At 35.3% G+C, this 18,817-nt stretch overlaps 1 protein-coding gene across 32 annotated transcripts in view; it reads right to left on the bottom strand.

The window, feature by feature from the left end:
* The window catches only part of nfic (nuclear factor I/C), a 223,466-nt gene that overhangs the window by 54,078 nt on the left and 150,571 nt on the right, over positions 1–18,817 (bottom strand). The gene's annotated exons all lie outside the window — the stretch shown is intronic.

Below are 18,817 nucleotides of genomic sequence, written 5' to 3'. Positions count from 1 at the left end.
TCCATGCAATCCCTTCATGTTGCTCAAACAAAAACAGATTAAGTTAACATAACTGCTTAAAAAATTTAAGTGGATTGAACATAAAACAATCAAGTTGTCCACTAAAAAAACTGATTTTAAATAAGTAGCTTAAACAAGCAGCAAAAATAGTGGGAAAACTCTGTTATATATCTCTAATTTATATCTTATAAACAATATTATTTAAAGCTGAAAGTGCATAATTGTCACAATCACCAGTGATCCAGGCTTGTAGACTACTGGGAACCATTCACTTTCACTCAGGACTACAAATCCTGTCATGCACCACACATTCACATCTGTTCCGGGTTTTCTACAGATTGCTAAAACACACACAGCTGAAGCAGTTCAGAAGTGATTACATGGACTTTAAAAGCAGCACAGGCACACACACCAGTGGCTGAGTCTTGTTTTCTGTACTGTAACGGTTTCCTTTGCCTTGCCATGTTTGACCTTTTGCCTTGTTATATCGTTTACATTGCTTGTCGCCAGTACTGATCAATCACCTGTTTATGACAATGCCTTTTGGATGATCTGTATGTTATGCCCCTGTGTTGACTGTTGCTTGCCTGCTGACCAATCTCCTAATAAACTCTGCATTTGTATCCGCAACTCCTTGGTCCAGCATTCCTTCACATTACAATGATGAGCTGAGGTCAATAATCAGAATTTCGTTCAACAGTGCTAACAATACTGAATCAAATCTCATATCTCAATTACATTAATATTGCATGTTTTTTATGTTTTGCAAACTTAAACATTTAGGTTCTGTGTAACAGTACTAGAAAGTAACTAGTGTTTGAATGATATTTACTGTAAGAGCATGGTTTCGGCTACATTCATTCTTTCATGGCGGGGAACCACACCAAAACTAATGCCTGCCATGGCTACATTACAGCTTCTCATTTAAAATCTTCAGTTGATGCTGTTTTTTTATAGCGGGTTATAATCGCACCAAAAAATATTAAAATGTAAGTTAATTATAACGTAGTAATAGTAGTAGTGCTGTGCATTATTTGATTAACCCTTTAAGGTTACATGCTGACTGACTGACAGGTGCGCGATGCGTGAGGCCAGCAAACACGATGTAGCTTACAGTTTTGATGAACACATTTTCCATAATTATACTTTTTTATAGATAAAGGTCAATGGTTCTGCATACAGTAACTTTATCTTGTTGGAGTTTATAGCCATTTCACTTTTCTTCAGGATGCATCAATGCCGTTCTGTAGGTCTATTAGAGGCATTCATAAATATTTCAAGCAAATCTAATAAATGTTGGAGACCTACTCATTAAATAAACACACTAAATCGAACTTCAGCAGCATTTATTTGAGAGCGCACAAGAAAATCTGTGCTTGAGCAGTGTATATTTGAGGGCGTGCAAGAAGTTTTCATGTAATCTCGACTTGTAATACTGTGCTCATGACATTTGTTATTGAAATAACGCCATAGGTAGTTGGAAGATCTGTGTAAAAGGCCTGCCACCACAGTTAGAAAAAATCCTAGAGAAAACACTGAAGTGTACTGCATTAGTTCTGCTTATTCAATGTCAGGATGAAGAGGTCATTTAAAAGTGTTTACATTTTTATTTTCATGGGAAATATACAGTCAATTTGGGGTAATTAAAACTGCATTATTTGAGTGAGGATACCTAATTAATATATTTTATGGTAACACTTTACGATAAGGTTGTATTAGTTCATGTATTTACTAGCACGACCAAACAATAATTAATACATTTATTATTGTAGTTATTAGGGGTGCAACAACACTGACTTCTCATGGTTTGGTTTTAGGTCACAGTTTCAGTATATGTTCAGTATAAAAGCACTCTCTGCAAGCAAGATACAATACAAAATGAATACAATACATCAAAGATAATACTAAAATAAACAGTGCTATTCAGGTTATTCATGTACCTAACAGTAGTTACATAAACGGAAAAAAAAATAATCCTGCATACTGTATATAATCTTCACCATACAAATGAAATAAAGGTTAACCATTACTGAGCTAAATAACTATTCAGTCAAGACCAGAGTGATTTCATTATCTTTTGCTGTTTGAATAATATTAAAAGCACGGACAGCAGGCATAAGATGTTTTCACTTTCAGATAATTCACAGATGCAGCACAATGAGAACATACCAAGGCATATGGACGTAATTATTGGTCATTACTGAGTTTTACCGTTGAGATGCAAGACTTCATTTGCGCATCGTAACTTTCATTCAGCTGTTCAGATGAGGCACCTCTCAGATCTCTGGTGCATTGCACAAATTCTGGTTCTGGGCTTCTGGACTGCGCACATTTTCATTTTTATGTGAAAGCTTCCCAAACTGAAATGCTCACTCATTTACTCATGGACATACATTCAAGGAAATGCAAAATACATTTTTTAAATTTAAATGCAAAACCGAAAAAACACAATATCCATATGCTTATTGTACCATGGAGGTCGTACTTAACAGTTCTATATAATATTGAGTATTGCTGCCTAGTAGTTATTCGTTTTTGTTAACGTTAGTTAAGTTGACTTGTTAACTTGCAGTAATGCCAACAAGCAGGAATTTGTATTTTGATGTATTTTAATGTAAATGTTAAACTAGGGACATTGTAATATTTAGTTTTTCTGCAATATATGTTAAAATATGCATGTATTTTCACCAGATAGCTTGAATAAAGCTATATTTGGAAAAGAATCTTTAATTTAGACGGATTTTGGATTATTCGGAGAGTAAATCATTAATATAATACAGTAAACAACTTAACAGCATAAATAAATACAGTAGAGCAAATATAAAGGTAAAACAAAGATTGCTTTTAAAATAGAGCCAATTTCTGAAATAAATAGTCATTAATATTAAAAACTGTACAATTTCTTGTGGTTGAATGCATTCACAAGCCTTAAAACACATGCAGATGATAAACCTTTATTCTATTATGGTTAAACTCTACAAATGTCATGTTTTGGAAATTATAGTTCTTCACAACATTCCATAAACTGTAATGTGACTATTGCAGATGTGCAAATTGTGATATCAATTGTGAAACAATATATTGTGCCCTATGCTAAACTTTGATTAATGAATGCTGTACTATAGGGACTAATGCAACCTTATTGTAAAGTGAAACCCATATTATGTTCATGCACATTTGTTTTTAAATTATGAATTATAAACATTACAAATACCTTATACACAAACAATCTAGAAATTAAAATGTCACATAAACAAGTAAAACTCTTAAACACTGGCAAAAATAAGCAAGCGTAATATAAACTCAAAACAAACAAATGATAAGCAGATGAATAATTACTCCAGTTCTGTAAATGCTGTTATTGAATGAATGGCAATCATAACCGAACTGCAGCAGCATTAGTCTTGAATTTTTCCCAAATCCGTGTGTATGTTCAGTGAACAAAGACATCTGACGTGTTGGCATGTGGTCGATCATGTCAGCGATAGCTTTGATAATCCGACATAAGAACATGTTTCTGTATAAACAGCAGAGAAAGCGAGCGCTCTGTATGTTTTAAATAAATCACTCATAGGTTAGCATGCGCTCTGATACACGGACGAGCTGAGACAAGGCCAAATGGCTCATAAGCCTCATAAATGAGAAACACACCGTATCAAAGTGCTCCAAAACCATTCAAATATTCCCTTTCTTTTCAACTTGTTTGGCAAGGCCCAGCGTAATCTCGTTGAACCCTCTATACTGGCAGAGCTCGGGGATTATATTGCCAAAGTGTAAACTCATTGAAGCAACACAATAATGACAAAACAACCTAATCCAACCATAAAACCTTCCCATTTGTGCGCGTTCCAGCTCTTTGCCACACGGATGTGAGGGAAAACGCAGATAAACACATAAAACGGATTCGAGTCAAGAAGCGGCGGAGGATTTTCTGAATAGGGAATGAAAGAATGGAGGGGTTACCGCAAGGACTCTGGCAGGCGTTCAAAGAAAAAAGCCGGTGAAAAAAATATCTCAAGCTGGATAAATAAATAAGAGAGCTCCCTATCAGATGGGCCGCGCGCCACTGCCAGTTCAAAGCCGAGAAGAGTCCGACCGGCTGCACACGTCTCAATGCAACGCTTCATTAAGACTCTCACACTCTTTGTGGCCTGCTGGACTCTGAGGCCGACCGCAAACTACTGCTCGAGACACATCAAAACACACAACTGCCATGCCAGAGCAGCCATCTTTCTTATGGGTAATTCAATGAAAGCCAAGGTGAATTTGCATGTTTTACTCCATTAAAGTGAAACAGGGTATATAGTAAATATAAAGCCAGCCTTTACTGGATCAAATAAACTAAAATGTCATGTTGGCAAGTTGAAGTTAATGTGATAGCCATTATATTATATACACCCCCCCCTCCCCCCCCTTATAAAATCAATTGATGTCAGTTTTTTGCTTTCTTCTTATTTATCTGTGTTCAACAGAATAAAAAGGGTTATAACCAGATGAGGGAGAGTAGATAGTGTGTACATTTTTAGTTTTGGGTGAACTTCACCTTTAATATAACTTTTTTCTAAACCTGTTTGAGATTTTTCATCTATAAAAGATATTTTAAAGATCACATGTAAATATACTGTGACATTTAATCTATTGAGATGCCGTAGTATTTCCCTCTGCTTAAATAAGTCATTAAAGGACAAGCAATTATTACTTCAAAATATTTTCTTTTGTGTTCAGCAGAAAGAAAATTTACTCATCCAAGTTTGGAGTAACTTGAAGGTTAGAAAATGTTCCTTTGTGGGTGAACAATCCCTTTAACATTGGGCCCTGTTTAAACCTACACATTGGTACTTACACAAACAGTACACAACTTTTCACACAATTTTTGTTTTTATTTAAATATGTCTTTAATGGTTGTCTGGGACAAGAGGATTTTTTAAAGAAACAAATGATAAAATAAATTCAAAATATTATTTAAATCTCCTACCACAGCTATGCTGATGACACTCAAGATCTACTAGCCTTATTGCCTAATGACTTCAGCCCCATTGACACCCTCTGCCAAAGCATTGATGATATTAACAGTTAGGTGTACCAAAACTTTCTTCAGTTAAACAAAGAGAAAGCTGAAGTCATTTGGATTTGGAAACAGAGATGAAGTTCTTAAGGTGAATGTGTACCTTGGCACTAAGGGTCAAACAACAAAAAATAAGGTCAATAATTCTAGAGTCAGATCTCAGTCAAAGCAGTAAGAAAATCAGCATGCTATTATCTCAAAAACATTGAAGAATTAGATGCTTTGTTTCCAGTGAAGACTTAGAGAAACTTGTTCATGCTTTTATCACCAGCAGGGTGGATTACTTTAATGGACTCTTCACTGGCCTTCCCAAATATGCAGGTCAGACAGTTGCAGCTCATCCAAAACACTGCTGCCAGGATTCTGACCAGACCCAGAAAATCAGAACACATCACACTTGTCTGCAGGTCTTTACACTGGCTCCCAGTTACATTCAGAATAGATTTTAAAGTATTATTACTTGTCAATAAATCACTAAATGGCAGATCACTGTCATCACTGCACTCACAGGATCAAGTCAATTAGAAATACCAAGAGTTCAGTCAAAGCAGCGTGAATCCACCTTCAACTTTTAGTTAAATTTTTTAATTCTTTTAATAATTTTTCTTATCTTATTTCTCTTATTCTTGTTTATACAAAGCACTTTGGATTACCATTGTGTTTGAAATGTGCTATATAAATAAACTTGCCTTGCCTTGAAGTCAGATTTAAATTTCAATGAATAATGTATCATTATTTTGACTCGCTTTGTAAACATGGTTGTCTTCGTTTATTTTTACAAATATCTAACAGCCATAAAATATCTAAACTGCAGTAAGAAACATTCATTTATTTTAACATTTTATTTTTTAACCACACTAGCAGACCTTTTTCCTTGTTTTAGGAGTAAAGTTACTTATTTTTAATATGTTTTCAGAAAATTGCATGTCATTTAATTACATCTACTGTATATTCAAGTAGATTTATACTTCCACTGAAAATAATGAGATAGAAAATAAAGTCAATTTGGATTTTTTCCAAACTATTCTTCAATTCGCCTGCTCGCATTTCACAAAATATGTAAAATATCGCCAGCAGAATTTCACAAAATATGTAATGTTTACTCAAAACATATGTGCAAAGTGCAGCCTAATTATGTTGTCCTAAGTAAAATACACATGCTCTGAGAAAAAAAAAAAGAATTATAAACTCCACAAATCTTCAAAAGTTCAATGACATTCCAAGGGAAGCAGCTGGACTGGAGCCATAAAACTCAATGTTTTGATTATGAAAAATTGGAGAAGGCTTAAACAGTAGGAGACAGATGGATGCTGAGAGGTCTGGAGTTTGTTCCAGAGGAGACGAGAAGCATTTAAAAGCGAGGCAAATTAAAATAAAAAATAACCCAACACAAAAACATAAACAAACATGTCTGTCATCGCTCCGATTCTTCGCAGGCCAGGATGATTAGCGCTGCCAGCTACACAGAGGGACACGCTCCAGTTCTCTCTCTCGCTCGGCTTTTCTCCTCCATGACTGTCTTCAAAATCCTGTACGCTCCTGCCAAAAGCTGCGGCGGTTTTCTAGGCAGGCAGCCCTCAGACCGAATCCCTGGCAAGGGGAATCGGAGGGAAGGAAAAATAAAAGTGTCATTTTGAGGGAGATACTGGCACTGAGCGCCTCTGACACATCTCACTGTCCAAAAAGGACCCATGAAGCCGAAGACACCAAAACACAAGGTGTAAATAAAGTGAGGCAGCTTCCCATCCGAGATCTCCTCATTTCATTTCCAAGGCCAGAAGAAAAAGTAGAAATGCAGATGGAAAGTATGAAGCAGTACTATGTGCTTGACTGACAGCCATTTTCTTTACACGTAGAGCACAAAGTTAATGATTGCCACTTAGTAAGTCGATTTTTCAAAAAGTGAAACAATAATGACAAAAGGAAACTAATGTTTTACACATATCTATGGGAATGATGTTGGTAGCATGCACATCAATCAATCAATCATACTTTATTTATAAAGCATCTTACCACAGTTGACCAAAGTGCTTTACCACAGTAAAAACAAATTACACAACACAACTGAAAAGTTAAAAATGCAAAAACAATACAAGAAATATTAATAAAATACAGCAAAACAATAAAACAGAGTAAAGTGGCAGTGCTACAATGCAATAAAAGCCATTTTGAACAAGCAGGTCATGCACATGCTGCAAAAGATGAATTGTTTGTGCAAAAAACAGTTAAAATGCAAATGAAAAAAATGTGTTTGAGTGCCAATGCCATCCATTTTCACTGTAGTGCAATCAAAAATGACAGGTTGCGCTTTATTTTGAAATGTGATGATTTCACACAAAAAACTAAATTGCTCAAAAAACTAAACCTGTAAAAGCTTTTTAAAGCAAAATTCATAAATAGTTATGCAATATTAGTGGCCATTTTTGGAATAAATGTTTGGAACAAATGTTTGCCAAAATGTCTAAATGTTTCTCAAAAAGTGATATTTCTGCAATTTCTAATTAAGTAACATCAAAATAAAGCATACTCCCATCTTAAAACTTATTTTCTACACAAATCTAATGAAAAACACATTCACAATAAAAGAATAAATGCAGAATAGTACTGATGCCATTTTGAGACAATAATAATAACAATGACGAAAGTGATAATTCTCAAAAGAAAATTAGGAAAAAAATACGCAGTTAAGATTCGTACCATAAATAAAAGCAGCATTGTCTCTTGAAGAAAAAAACTCCAGAAAGAAAGATAATAAATATAATGTAATGTACAGTTAAAGTCAGAATTTTTAGCCCCCTTGTTTATTTTTTCCCCAATTTCTTTTTAATGGAGATAATATTTTTTCAACACATTTCTAAACATGCTAGTTTTAATAACTCATCTCTAATAACTGATTTATTTTATCTTTGCCATGATGACAATACATAATATTTGACTAGATATTTTGCAAGACCCTTCTATACAGCTTAAAGTGACATTCAAAGGCTTAACTAGGTCATTTAGGGTAACTAGGCAGGTTAGGGTAATTAGACAAGTTTTTGTATAATGATGATTTATTCTGTAGACCATTGAAAAATATATATAGCTTAAAGGAGCTAATAGTTTTGACCCTAAAATGGTTTAAAAAAATAAAAACTGCTTTTATTCTTGCCAAAATGAAACAAATAAGACTTAATATATATTATAAAAATATTATCACACATACTGTGGAAATTTTTTTAACTCTGTTAAACATAATTTGGAAAATATTTTAAAAAAGAAAAAATATTTCAAAGGGGGACAAATAATTCTGACTTCAACTGTATGTTGAAGTGACGGCCATTTCCCAACTCCCTGCACAAATCAGATGCCAGTAACGTTCACAGCTTATGTAATACAATCGACCCTTTTCACAAGACGATGGTGTTATGACGGTGGTCATCATGATCTTAAATCCTTAAAAGTTTTTAATATTTAGATTTTTTTTTACTTATATGTACAGTGCTCAGCATAATCGAGTACACCACATTTTGAAAATGAATATTTATGTCCATTTGTCAGTGAATATAGGCATCTATTTTGATGCATTTAAACAAAAAGGATTTAATAAACAGATTCCTTTATTTATTTATTTTATTTGTTGCTTAATCCCTTTATTAATCTGGGGTCGCCACAGCAAAATGAACCGCCAACTTATCCAGCTAATTTTACACAGCGATGCCCTTCCAGCTGTAACCCATCACTGGAAAATTATTAAACGGATATGCAGTATTTATTAAAATAATATTTTAGTCACAAGACATATTTAGAAATATTTTCGAGTTATATTTATTTCTGCAAGATAATACAATTAAATATACAATTAAATTCAAGCAAAATATTGCAAAAAAAAAAAAAAATTACAACCTACAAAATTTCAACAAAATTTGTACATTTTTTTGCTTCTCTTGATTTTTGCTTTTTTATTATTTATATTTAATATTTTTCTATAACATACATTTTTATGTGTATTTTTTGGACTGTTATCATAAATTATTTTGTTAGATTAGCTCCAGATTTGGCTTCAGTACTGACTAATCTATTGTATATGCACAAGTATAATATTGCATAGCTTTCTATTAAAAATATGAATTTAAAAGATTGATTTATGAGGGGCGAACTTATATATGCTAAGCACTGTATATGTATCCACGTATGTATGTATTATATTATCTTTGTATCAAATGTCAAACAAACAATTACAGCTTGCATGAGGCATTTCTAATGCAGTATCTATGGAGCAGGACAGTAAATTTGACGTTCTTCTGGATGCTGTTATAAGTCTCACACTACTTTTTTCGTTTTCTGACAGTCTTGATAACACCATCGTGGAGTTAATCTTTTATTATTACAGTAAATGGGATTGTAAAAAAATATCTGTTGTACTCTCCCTTTCACTGCGCTATAAGAATACCTAACCATGACGACTTCCGCTACTGAGAAACCCAGAAATGTGAAAAGAGTCCATTATTCATTTAAACAAAAGAGACGAAACACAAATGGACATCCATTTTCTCATGTACGCCATTTTGTAAATCCATTTTCCCAACTCATAGTCTTGTGAACACACATTAGTCGATTAGTAACCCCAGAAATATTCTCGGCTTCCTTCTCCTTCAACAAAACATTTTAGCGTTCAGCTTCTGACTCTTGTTTGGTACGATATCTTTAGCATCTTGTTGATTTAATGGCCCCTCGCCTCAGAAGTTTCTGTCCTCGCATGCGTTTTCCATACTAAAACTGTCACTGCAGTAAAAGTGAGGTTGCTTCTAGTGAAACTTGTTGCTATTTCTTTTCATGCGAGCTACATTTGGAGCCAGGAATCAGTCATCGGCACAGCCATTTAAGTTTCTTTTTTTTCTTTTTGGCAGACATTTCATGAGCAGAGAGGAGGTTTGCTGTTGGCAGCCATTTTAGATCCCTCTTTCTGCTTTCTCTCACTCTCTCTATCTCTCACACTCGTTCTATCCCTCCCTCGTTTTCTCAAGCATAGAACAAAGTATGAGTAGCTGTACTGAAGATTGCCAGCCTGCCCATGTGCCAACTCGCTCCGTTCGGGACAGAGGAGAAAGCGAGAGGGAGCCAGACAGACAGAAAGACGGACGGAGAGGCAAATGGCCGCTGCTTAAATGGTTGGCAGAGACTCTGAAGATTTAGAAAGTTGGAGTGGGCAGAGAGTGAAAGTTTTGAGCTGTGGAAGTGACCTTACGTGAAAGACATTCCTGTGCACTGCCTCAGCCATTAGAGTGACTAACAGCTAAATAACAACATGAGGCATTACGCAGTTAGTCATGGCAGGAAGACGGAGCGAACTTTCACTCTGACAGACCCAGAAGAAAATAAACATAGTTTGCAGCTGAGTTCACAGCGCTTCTCTGGAAATCCTGCACACATCCATGGAGAAAAATCAACACTTTCCCAATTCTCAGATTATGTCATAGGCCAGATAATTCAGGGTCATTTAGGGGTCTAAAAATTACTGTGTGATCTCAATGAAAAAAAAAAAAAAATAATAAAATAAAATAATATATATATATATATATATATATATATATATATATATATATATATATATATATATATATATATATATATATATATATATACATATATATATATATATATATATACACATATATATATATATATATATATATATATATATATATATATATATATATAGTCACTTGCAATACTTAAAACTTTGTTTTAAGTTGAATAAAATTTATTTTACAAGTTATTTCAACTTAAATTACATTAAACTGCATTCGCAGAATAAAAAACTAAACATGATTACTTACTTTAAAAGTAACTAAAAATTGATATTGTTTCATGACTTATTGATCACATAATTTAATAACATTTAAAGTGGATTATGATGATTTGCTTTGCTCTCACAGAAATAATTGACATAAATCCTGAAATAATCTAAACAAATATTTTACATGATTACTGTTTAAACTATATTTTTATTTTTAGAATGTTTAAAATTATATAAAAGTTGTAAAGATTAATATACACTTATTGACCACGTTATTAGGTACGCCTGTACAACTGCTCATTAATGCAATTTTTTGTTTTTATAATAATTTTTTAGGGTTTTTTAACCTTAATTTGGAGAGGACACAATAGTTTGCACACAGAAAAGTATTGGGAGCAGAGAGAGAGAGAAAGGGTCAGCAGAGGACCTTGAGCCAGAAATCAAACTCGTGTCGCTGTAAGCATCATTGCGCTATAAGTCGGAGCACTAAACCACTAGGCTATTGGCGCCGATGTTAACGCAAATTTCTAATCAGCAAACTACATGGCAGCGACCCAATGCATGTAGACATGGTCAAGACGATCTGGTGCAATTCAAACCGAGAATCAGAATGGGCAAGAAAGGTAAAAAAGTGCCATGGTTGTTGGTTCCAGACAGGCTGATCTGAGTATTTCAGAAAATGCTGACTTACTGGCATTTTCACATACAACCATCTTTAGGGTTCACAGAGAATGGCAAAAAAAAAAAAAAAAAGGAAAAGAAAATATCCAGTAAGCAGCAGTTCTGTGGGTGCAAAGGCCTTGTTGATGCCAGAGGTCAGAGTAGAATGGCCAGACTGGTCCGACATGTTACAACCAAAGTATGCAGAAGAGCATCTCTGAATGCACAACATGTCCAGCCTTGAGGCGGATGGGCTACAGCAGCACAAGACCACACTGGGTGCCACTCCTGTCAGCTAAAAACAGAAAACTAAGGCTACAATTTGCACAGGCTAACCAAAATTGGACAATAGAAGATTGAAAAAACGTTGCCTGGTCTGATGAGTTTCATGAATGTGCAGCCGACAAATCTGCAGCAACTGCGTGATGCTATCATGTCAATATAGACCAAAATCTCTGAGGAATACTTAGGATTACGGATTAAGGCAGTTCTGAAAGTAAAGGTGGGTCCAACACGGAACTAGTAAGGTGTACCAAATAAAATGGCCAGTGAGTGTAGAATAATTATCTATATAAATATTGCAATTTAGGCAGAGCAATTTTTGTTAAGTAGGTATAAGCCAGAAATAAAAGCAACTGTTAATTATACATTGCAAAGAAAAGGATTAAAATTATTTGTTTTTAATTATTATTTTAAATTATTAAAAACAGGTACTGTTTTTAGAGTTAACCAGTTTCTTCTGGGGTTCGTGTATCACTGTCTCATGTTAACGGTTTATTTTTAATGAATTAATTCAATTTAAAAAATGATTTCTTTTATTTACGAACAAAAACAAAAAACAAAATTAATCACCATTTGCTAACCCTCTCTCTTCCAATCTTCTTTTGGATGCATAAAAATATAGTTTGAAGAGTTTTGGTAAACAAATGGTTGATAGCCACTAACTTTTATACAGAACTACTAAAGTCATTGGCTACTAGTTACAAAGATTCTTCACAATATCTTCTATTGTGTTCAGTACCAGACAGAAACTCACACAGGTTTGGAAGCTGAGTAAATGACGACAGGATTTGTAGTTTGTGGTGAAATATCTCTTTAACTTTCTGTTAACAGAGTATAATCTTGGCCAGATAAACAGTGCTCTGACAGCTAAATTAAATCATGACAATCGCACATTTTACTCCATGTTAAATTAGCAATAGTGTTTATGAGTGCTCTCTTTGTCTTTGGATACTTTCTAAAGCAGCCTGTAACGTTTCATTTCCAGCTGTAGCTGAGCTGATTAAGGAAGACAAACAGAGCCGTGTGCTTCATCACTCGGAGAGGAAGAGGTGCTGTTTCCCTCAGAGCAGAGCCAATGACACAGATGATCGGAGGGCATTCAGCCTGCCCAAATACTGAAGCAATTATGAGCTGTTCCTTTACACTGCAACTGTGGAATTTAGTATGAAACAGAGGCATTCAGACACACACGCAACCCTTGAATCTTATATTAACCACACAACCTCCTAAAAACCCTTTCATGGTGGCACTAGTGAAGGCGAGCAAAGTAGTGAAGTTATTCTGAAGTGATAAGCCTATTGACAATTTCCCTGCTGGATGGTATAAAGGCAATGCTAAGAAAACCCCTGGATATAAACTGAAGGAGGAAACTGAGACATTCATAGGGAAATATCACACATACACAATGCTGGAAAAACAGACACTTGTTTCTTTGTTTATGATTAATTAGTTATGTATTTCAGTAGAACATACTGTAGCTTTTGTTTTATTCAGTTAACATTCCCACTTTATATTAGGTGTCCTTAATACATGGATCAAAAAATAAATTCAATATTCTTAAAGTGCTTATAATGTATTGCAAAACACTTCTACTGGGATTTACATGCACACCATCTCTAAGGTTTCAGAGAATGGTCTGAAAAAGAGAATATATCCAGTAAGTGGCAGTTCTGTGAGCACAAATGCCTTGTTGATGCCAGAGGTCAGAGGAGAATGGCCAGACAGGTTCAAACTGAAAGGCAACAGTATCAATGGTTCAGGCTGCTGGTGGTGGTTTAAAGGTATGGGGGAAATTTTCTTTGCACACTTTGAGCCCAATAGTACCAATTTAGCATGATGTCTATCGCACAGCCTAGTATTGTTGCTGACTATGTCCCTCTCTTTATGACCACAGTGTACCCATCTTCTGATGGCTACTTCCAGCAGGATAAAGCGCCATGTCATAAAGCGCGAGTCATCTCAGACTGGTTTCTAGAACATGACAATGTTGAGATCATTATACTCAAATGGCCTCCACAGTCACCAGAGCTCAATCCAGTAGAGCAGCTTTGGGATGTGGTGGAATGAGAGCCGACAAATCTGCAGCAACTGCTTGATGCTATCATGTCAATTTGGACCAACATCCCTGAGTAATATTTCCAGTACCTTGTTGAATCTATCCCATGGAGGATTAAGGCAGTTCTGAAGGCAAAATGGTGTCCAACTTGGTACTATCAAGTCAAGAATAGTGTTAAGTAAGTTAGGTGTACCCAATAAAGTGGCCAGTGAGTGTATTAATAAAGGCCAAAAATATATAAAGTGTAAAGGACCCAGTAAACTACTGATGTCTTTTTGTCCAAATTTAAACCAAACCATAAAATTATGCTGTTTCCAGACATGTTTATGTTCATTTTAGACAACACAATAGTAGTGTTTTAAATTCAGAAAAGTTATTATTTGCTGGAATAAACCTGAATTGCTGTTGCAACAACATTTGTTATTCCAACCAGGAAAATTGACAATATTTGTATTTGATATCTTGGAAGAAATCTTATCAGACCTTTACAGAATAAAATAATCATTAAGAATAACTTTAAGTGGTCTCTATATTGTGATCAAGGCAAATAAAGAAACATGTACTTTTATGTATGTCCACACATGTAACGGACTGACAATAAAGCTCGACTTGACTTGATCATGGTGATCAATAATAGCACTTCTGTAAGTCTTTAGTAATGGGACAGCAAGTACCAAACACTTTTTTTAAAATAAGAAATAAAGAAAAAAAGTTTAATTTCTTGTTTTGAATTTAAAGAGTGGATAACCAAAATGTATCCATGCTGCAAATTCTGAGCCCTAAAATTCAAGGCAATCATTGAAAGATCCAATGCCAAAACAAGTCTTGAACTGATTAGAACTGAGTGCTCAATATAAATGCAGTTCAGATTCAATCCAGGCTTTCGTAAAGCAAAACACAACACAACAAAACAGAACAATGCAATAAAATGCAGAACAACACAAGATGAGATCACTGATTTGGACAGTATTAAAATCTTAAAAAAATAAAAATAAAAAACTAAATTATAAATCCCACAACAACCCAAAAGTTGGTATTAAAAATAACGACAAAAACAACATGCAAATGGATATTAATTTAGAAATATGCTAAACATTACACTCATTATTGTATTAATTTATTTTCATTTTGATATTCAAGAGGAAATTCACCAATATCAAGTTAGTCTTTTATTAAAACATGGCTGTCATGGTTATCAAGTCGAAAACACTTTGTTTTAAAGTTCAATTCTTGCTATTAACAAACCATTAACTATGGCTTTTACCTCAACAAACTTCTAATTTGCTGCTTATTAATAGTTTTTAAGGTAGTAGTTTTAGGTATTGGTGTAGTAGATTTAATGTAAGTATTGGGGTATGATTGGGATGTAGAATAAGATGATGCAGAATATTTACTTTATAAGCACAACTAAATAGACAATATCTCAAAAAGGTAATAAGCCATTCGTTGTCAATAGTGAGAATTGTATTGAAACTGAAGTGTTACCCAACTTTTGTAACTTCTAAGCTAAATGACCTCATTAAAGAGAGAAAATAAGACTTTCTGTGATCTTTTGCTAAAAAATTAGGCTAAATGGAGATCTTTCAGGTAGCACATATAGAAATTATTCATATACAGTATACATAATGTAGATACAGAAGTTCTTTACTTTATTCCAACAGATGAATCCAAACAGCATTTACATAAATGTAAAATAAAATGATTGTGTCAATAGGCTTCAAATCCCTTTTAGTCTTTTGGCACATGAGCACTGAAAAGACACTGACTGGGTACAAAAATTTCCATTTTTTTTTTTTTTTAAAGCAGTAATAACATTTATCAATTATATCTAATTAGAAGGTGATGAACACATGATGGATATTAATCAATCAGTACCATATGAAGACATTTTCAGATCACAAGCACAACCAGATGTGGCACAATATTGGACTGTATTACATTATGGTGTGTAGATTTTCATTTTGACACTTAACCTGTATGCCATTTGTTATTATGCCATTTCTAAATCTTCGTTTAAATAAAATCTTCACTTCCTATCGAATTAACCAGAAAGGTTTTATTCTAACCTCCATACTAATCTGGGCTGTACTGTTTCCACACAAATCATATCTTGGGAAAGGAGTGTACAGTCTGTAAGTGGGATGTTAGCAGATGTCATTGACAGGACAAGCTGAAGATGGATGCATGTTAGCATGTACAAGCAAAATAGAGAAAATACTGAACCAGACAAAGCAAGATCACTGTTGTGAAAATATTGGAAGAAAACTGTAAATATTGAATTGGGGCTTGGGGTTGATATGAATGCATCTCTGATGGGAACTGACTGATCTCCAAATGGGTTAGTTAATCTCAGTTTAATGCTTTCTAAAGAGGTGTTTATAAGCACAGTGCTGCTTTGTGTAAAGGGGTAACTACTGTGATGGGGCAAATAAACATCTTGTTTATTTTCTGGTATCCTGCTTAAAGAAAAAAAAAAAGAAAATCAATCTGTATTGGCCAATGACTGTAAAAAATATGGACGACGCGACAGCCCTTTTTCCCATTGAACGCCTTGAGGGCAAAACGCCTGCTTGACGGGCACAAACTGTCGCAAAAGACTGCTGAAATTGGAGCCAGACATGCGCAGAAGGATTGTCTGATGGAGCCAGAGGAGGAGCCGCGAAAATGAGCAGAGTCGAGCTTCCAATCAAACGCTTTATGTAAAATCAACTACGCCCCCCGAACTTCTCAGCATGCGTTTGCTGTCATATCAACACAAATGGATGTAATAACGTTAACAAATATGAGGGTTTTATATATTCAATCGCGCCAGCTCCAGGCCGCAGCGCATAACTTAAGTTACTCGCGGCGTCGCGGGCTGATTCCGGCTCGCATGCGGCAGCGCCTGCTCGCTCGGCCGCCGCATCTGGCTCGATTGACTCGGGCTGGAATTGGGTAGTGAGTCCAGGCATCCGGAGTAGGTCCAGCAGAGGTAACATTAGTCAGTCTGAGCTCTAAGAGATAAGTCTCCGGCAGGCGAGAATCTAGCCGGAACTGTGTTTTGCTATCTGGGTGGCTAGGCGTGTATCAGCAAACTAATAAAGCCCGAAAAAAGCCCTGAACTTAGCGAATAAACAGTGTTCCACCAGGATCATGTATGTCAGAAACTATAGTTTACTGCTGAACTCATTTTGTCATGGTAAAATAACACAGAAATCGAATAATAACATTTCAGTCTACTTCAGTCTCCTGCCGAAGCTCAGACGCCGCGCTTTGAGAAACTGTCAATCACAGCTGTCAATCACGATGACACGCCCAGCATTAAATTACTGCTAAAAACAGTTTACAAAAATGAAGATCTGCACCTATTTCAGCACAATAACCAGTGCCTTAATCGACCAGAACTATCTTTCGGGACATTTTATTGCAAGTGTAATATTTTTTTTTATTTGGGCTCAAGTCTCCTTCATTAACACGGAGGAGGCGGGCTTTATAACTTGTACTGCAGCCAGCCCCCAGGGGGCGATCTAACGGCCGAAACCTTCACTCAAACGTAGGCTTGCGGCACACTTGGTATTGGCCCATTCTTAAAAAAAAAAAGGAAATAAAAAAAAATGACTGGTGTATCCTGAAACAATACATCAGAATCACAATTTAACTGCCAAGATGGTTGTATACACAAGGAACTGTCTTGGTGACCAAAAAATATACAGAAACTACAACAATAAAAGAAGATTCATTCAATCAATCATTTTCTTTCGGCATGGTCCCTTTATTTATCAGGAGGCGCCACAGTGGAATGAACCTCCAACTTATCCAGCATATGTTTTACGCAGCGCATGTGCTTTTAGCTGCAACCCAGTACTCAGAAACACCCATACACTCTTACATTCACAAACATACACACTGAAAGAAATGAGTTTTTAGTGTAGTAAAAGCTAATAAATTGACTCTCATAATTTTTAAATTGTAATATTATTAAGTGTCAAGGATAACTAGAATTTTCTAAGTACATATTTAATATTTACACATTTACTTCATGTAATAAATAAAATGAATGGAAAAAGTTAAATATTAATTTACTCGTAACATTTAAATATCGTCACAAACCTAGCAATATTAAGTAAGTTTTAAAGGGTCACGAAACACCAAAACACATTTTTTGAGCTGTTGACAGTCATATATGTGTCCCACACTGCTAAGAACACTATTAGGACACCTATATTTCACTAAAAAGTGTAAATTGGTTGTTTTTGCGTTATTTCAAGCAAATTCGTACTTCCTGTTTGAAACAAATTTTTGAAGCTGCGTCACGGTCATGACATAATAGCGTGTATTCCAGCGTGCAGACTGGGCGTCTGTGCCAGAGTGTGTCTTATTACGTCTTACAGTGTGTTGCATTAATGCATGAGTAAGACTTGGTTCAAACCAATCAGCGCGCTCTATTGTGCAACTTCATTAATATTCATTAGTGTCACCGTCTTTACACCACAGAGACGCCACGTTGTGTGGGCAAAACAAGCGTGAAGTGTTGCTTTTACAGTTTGCTGCCATTAAGTTTCGTTTTCATTTTCTCTCTGTGAGAGCTTATCTGGATCACGTGTGGATTACAGAGTACGCGACGCTCGACAACAATAATTTACGTGTCTAAGGGGGATTATTGTTTACCTGAGAGCTGTTCTCATCTGCAAACGCTGAAATCCGGATTACGGATGTAGTCTTCTCTTCATAAAGACGCGGCTCTAGTTGCTGGTGATTGTTCTGTCTCTACAGATTTGGTAAGTGAGCGACCAGTGCTCTTTGTATATTCAGTTTGTTCGTATCAAATAAGTTAACTATTGCATTGAGTGCAAACATGTTAGCACCGCATTTTGTGACCGGAATAACACACGCGGCTTTCGGACGCTACCTGCCGTGTGCATCTAAGTTTCCGGGAAATGCAGAGTTTTTTTTTCTCTCATTCGCCGTGCGGTATCAAACATTGCATGAAAAATAC

Source organism: Danio rerio, chromosome 8 (genome assembly GCF_052040795.2).
Source record: "Danio rerio strain M-AB ecotype USA chromosome 8, GRCz13ab, whole genome shotgun sequence".
Classification (NCBI taxonomy): domain Eukaryota; kingdom Metazoa; phylum Chordata; class Actinopteri; order Cypriniformes; family Danionidae; genus Danio; species Danio rerio.
The sequence above is the reverse complement of the archived record's forward strand: the minus strand, read 5'-3'. Positions and strand labels throughout refer to the sequence as shown.